General features: G+C 48.1%; 1 non-coding gene across 1 annotated transcript; it reads left to right on the top strand.

Annotated features, from left to right (window-relative positions):
* The first annotated feature begins 493 nt into the window (after positions 1–493).
* On the top strand, positions 494–575 carry TRNAS-GCU. The gene has a single exon. It is a non-coding gene; the product is annotated as a tRNA-Ser (tRNA).
* The last annotated feature ends 4,612 nt before the right edge of the window (positions 576–5,187 follow it).

Consider the following 5,187-nt stretch of genomic DNA (forward strand, 5'->3'; position numbering starts at 1 on the left):
CTCCCCACCTGAGGCTCCCCGGGGTCCGAAGAGCGGTGGCGGCCGCGCCAGGTCAGCCCTGCCTAGGTTCCGCTCTGCTCTGGCGCCCACGCCGTCTCCGCCGGGCGCCCGCGTGTAGCCTTGTTTCCAGCCCAGTTCTCCCCGGTCTCTGTTCGCGCCAAGGCCCCGGGAAGCGAACCGGAGGGAAATGCAGGTGTGCCCCCCGCGGTCTGACGCACTTCGGGGGCGAGTACCAGAGATCCCGGCCTTTCCCGGAGTCCGGGCGCTCCCGGGGTGCTGGCCACGTGCGGGCAGCAGGTGTCCGCGCGTCACACGGCGGCGCGCTGGCTGTGCCTGCTCACGTAGCACCTGCTGCGGTGAGAGGGACCCGAAAACGCCTGTCCGGGGTCCGGCGGTGAGGGTGGAGGCGGCGTGGGGGGAGAGCAAACGCGCGGAGGCGTCACCGCGGTACCCACCGCGGGGCGAAGAGTCCGGCCGCGCGGTGCGGGCATCGGACGAGGTGGCCGAGTGGTTAAGGCGATGGACTGCTAATCCATTGTGCTCTGCACGCGTGGGTTCGAATCCCACCCTCGTCGGGAGGTTTTCTTTGAACCCCAGCCGGGGTGCACACAGGAGGGCTCTGTGAGAGCGTCCGGGGTCTCCCGGGTAACGCTTGGCCAGCAGCAGCTGTCAGAGTGGGGTCACTGGATCCAGCGTCTGAGATGCGGACCTTCTGGAGAGAAGAAAGATGTTTATACTCACCGCGGAGTCTCTAGGTCTTTTGAAGAATGGTCCACTGAGGGATATAGAAAAACACTTGCCTGACTTAAATGACAAAGTCACCCACAAAGATATGCAAATGATTGTTTATATTGTACTTTGCATGAAATTTTCAGCTATATATGTATTTTAATTATACTGCAATTTTCAACATGTTTAAAGTGTCGCCTCAAAAAAAAAAAAAATCTCTGGGGCCCCTGGGTGGCTCAGTGGATTAAGCGACCAACTCTTGATTTCAGGTCAGGTCATGCTTACCTGATCATGGGAGTGAGTGTGGAGCCTGCTTAAGGTTCTTTCTTTTCCTCTGTCCCTGCCTGTCCCCTGCATGTACTCTCTCTACCTCTCTAAAATAAAAATAATTTAAAAAACAAAGTGTCCCATTGCCCCCAACGTGTAATTTCGACTGTGTGCTCCTGTAAATACTGCAGCATACATTTTAAGAAATGAGTTTGCTGGTCCTGGGTTATGTGCATCGGAAATACTTATACAAATTGCCAAACTGCCCACCAAAGGAATTTTATTACTCTGCACTCCAAACCTATAATCTTGCTCCCCTCCCCCTCCCCAACAGAGTTATCTTGTCAGCTTGGGTTCTCTGTTCATTTAGTAGGTGAAAGGGGTATTGCAATACAATTTAATTTCCATTTCCCTTATTATGACAAAATACTTCTTACACTTATAAAAGCAGAATTATTTTTGTTTCAATTCATTTGAATTTTTGTTTTTATTGTTTTAAGCTGAGAGCAATATTTGACGTATGATCTCTGGACTGCTTCAGCTGCAGAATTCTGGGCCTCACTCAATCTATTAAATTATGATCTCAGGGAGTGTGTGCTTTGGAGTCTGTGATTTAATAAAGCATCAGATGTTTCTTCTGTTGACCCGGAAACCTTGTATCTGCCTTAGGTATCTACATGTTATATCTAATCACCCAGAATTCTCTTTATTTCTGTAAATGTTCAGCCCGGGAAAGCTGTTCTGGTTTTTTATCTTCCCAGCCACATCTCTCCTATCTTGTACAGATTTTAAAATCTGTTTTCATATCATCAGAAAATTGGCTACTGTTAGTTGATTCATTCTACCCTGGACAGACCTCTACACAGTCGATTGCAGCTTGTTTTCTCTGGATAAGAAATATTCCCAGGATGTGTCTGTAAGTTCTTTGAGGGACCTATCAAAGAAAAATTGCACCAGATGGGGTTAAACAGGCAAGGAAGACTTTATTTAGACTATTGAAGTAGAACAGGGAGACTGACCTCCCCTTGGAACACAATGAGGGCAGCTGGGGATTCATGGCCAATGGGCAGGGAGAGGGAGTCGCTGGATGGAAAATTGCTAAAACAAGACAAAACAAAATAAAAGCAAGCAAACAAAAAAGACTTGATTGAATATTTAGTGGAGCAAAAGGAACTTGATTGGATATCAAGGGTAGGGGGTTTCCCACCTAAACTGGTTTAGCAGGATTCATGCCCAAACTGGACTCAATAGGATTCGTTATTAAGACTGGGCTTGACAGGCCAAGGATGGAGCCCAGTTCAGAAGGCTCAGAAGAACCTGACCAGTTTGGCCAAGGAGGGAGCCCTTGTCAATACCCATAGGGATTCCCTCCGCTTCCTGAAGGCATAGGAGAGCCATGGAACACATGAGGTACAAGCACAAGTGTCCACACTCTCTCCCAGCCTCCGTCATGTGCCTGGCTGGCTCTGCTCCGGTGGCAGCTGCTCCGTGGCCTTCTCTCCAGTCCTGGGTCAGCTGGGTGCAGGCGCCCCTCCCCCCAGGCCTTCCGTTACCTTAATTTAGAGGCTTGGAATAAATCTGAATTATTGGATCTGAACTAGGACAGGTGGGACCTCGATGCTGGATATGATCATAATGATTACATCGTTAAATTCCTCTTCAATAGTTAAGAAGTGGTTCTTCCTTCTGTTCCTTCACTCCATCTGTTCCATAAAGTTCCAGGAGGGCAGTTGGAAGTCCAGGGTCTATTTGCAGTATGGACTTTGTGTCGGTTAGGATGTCAGTGCCGCGTGGCCGAGAAAGCCGCAGGCTGCAGGTGGACTTGGCTGGGAGAAGGACTGCGGATATAGACTTCCCACACGGGCAGGGCTGTCGGGCCATCTCAGGAGAGAGTCAACACTGTGGGGGAGACCTCTTCACACTAGCACCCACAAGGTGGAAAGAAGACACCACCTGTTGCTATGGCAACACCCCAACAGAAAAGGTTGATTTCCTCTGCAATCAGCCTGATCACAGACCTGGTAAGCGGAGGTGCCTCTTATGACATAGAAGAGAGTCATCTTTACAAAACATACATACCTGTCGCTTCCTAATTTAGCTCTTGTCCTGCTGAAGGAAATCTTTCCTTCCTGAGACCCTGTTTCTCTCATCATCCTAAAGGTAAAACGAGGGGCGCCTCGGTGGCTCAGCCGGTTAAGAGTGGGACTCTTGATTTTGGCTCAGGTCATGTTCTCACCATTGTGACACCCAGGCTCAGCCTGGAGCCTGCTTGAGACTCTTTCTCCCTCTCTCTCTGTCCCTCCCCAGCTTGTGTGTGCGTAAAATAAAAAAATAAAAATAAACAAAGGTAAATTGAGTGTAGGGACTTCCTAGTTCTGATCTTTACCTCCAGTTTGTTCCTGTCTACACAGTGACAGTAGTGTTCCGGAGGCACCCACTTGTCCCTGAGCCTCAGCTCCCTGTGGGTCAGTCGCAGCGATGCTGGTGTGAGGACAGCCCACCCTGGGCCGCCTGTGATGGACTGGAAGCCTTTCCTGCAACCCCCACGCTGCCCTCCAAGCACTGGGGGCAGGGGGCAGGAATGAGGAGGAGGGAGAGGTGAGAAGTAACCTAGGCAGGGGTGGTGCTTGGAGTCCCCTGGGGGGGTGGGGTGGACTGAGCACTCTGGGGACATGTGTGTCCTTGGAGATGTTGAAGGTGCTGGGCACCCCAGGAGGGTCTCCAGGTCTTCAGGTGAACTTTAGAAAGTGGAACTTACTTCCCAGGGTCTTACGTTTGTTTGGTGAGAGTAGGGAAACTGAATACCACTGAGCGTGCAGACGCCATCCCACCAACTACAAAATATAAAAGGTTCTTCTCGAGAGGAGCCATTGAGCGAAACTCGATCTCAGATTGCAGATTCAACATCCAGAAAGCCACCTGTTATACCAGGGACCAACCAAAAGGGCGAACACAGCCATCTGTAGTCTCGGCTAAATATCCCCTGGGCAATAACTGCGAGCTCCGACCCAGAAGTAGGTCAGACCTCCAAAAGGCCAGGCTGAGCACGAAATCTGACGCTGTGGTGTCGTTGAAGGGGCGAGGAGCAAAATGTATCTCAAGGCAGTCGGAGCACTTTCCTGCGTGCCTCCGTTGGTATCCAGATTTTGTGAGGTCTGAAGCTTACACCTTTTAGGGGGTCCTGCTTAAGAAAAGGAACAGACATTATCTGTACAGAATTAGATACAGCCACTCTAAGGCCTAGATGATGTAACAGGATAAGTTGCGGTAGAAAGAGGCAACAGTCTTCACTAGTTTCCATTATAATATCTTTCTGCAACTTTTACAAAAAAACATACATCATACAGGACTATCCCTTCCAGGCCTTGGATAGGGTGCATGCAGATGGGGGGGGGGGGGGCGTCATGATAAATACTCTTCTGAAGGGATGTTTCACAATATCTTTCAAAATAATCTTTCAACAATTTTTCTTTAAGCACAAAAGAATTAAAAATAAAATATGTTCAAAAATGTTCAGTGTAATATTTTGCAATATCAAAATGTGAAAATGCGCCCATCTGCTTAATGGAAATAATATGCAGCTACTAAAAAAGACTGGGACAGATGGAGGTGCCCACATGTTGGCTTGGCAGTTTTGGGAGAGGATTTAATTTAAAACAAACAAATCCCAGGGGCACCTGGGTGGCTCAGTCGGTTACGTGTCCAACTTCAGTTCAGGTCATGATCTCACAGTTGGTGGGCTCGAGCCCCACATCAGGCTCTGTGTAGACAGCTCGGAGCCTGGAACCTACATCATCATATTCTGTGTCTCGCTCTGCCCCTACCCCAACTCATGCTCTGTTTCTGTCTCAAAAATAAATAAACATTAAAAAATTAAAAAATATATAAAACAAATCCCAGAAATTTCTGACTTGTGATATATAGCATGATCTAATTCTGGTTAAGTCTTAGTGTGTGAGTTTATATATTCATTTTAAAATAGGTTTGAGGAATATATACTAAATTCTTGGCATGAATATTTCTGAGACATGGAACGAGGGATGAAGGAGCTTTTCATTTTTTGCGTATTCATTTTTGTCATACACACACACACACACACACACACACACACACACACATATATACAGTTTGTTTACAGGTGTATGCCACTTTAGATGTTAAAAGTGAAAATGTACCAAAAAATTAAAGCCC

Source organism: Panthera tigris, chromosome B2 (genome assembly GCF_018350195.1).
Source record: "Panthera tigris isolate Pti1 chromosome B2, P.tigris_Pti1_mat1.1, whole genome shotgun sequence".
Taxonomy (NCBI): Eukaryota; Metazoa; Chordata; class Mammalia; order Carnivora; family Felidae; genus Panthera; species Panthera tigris.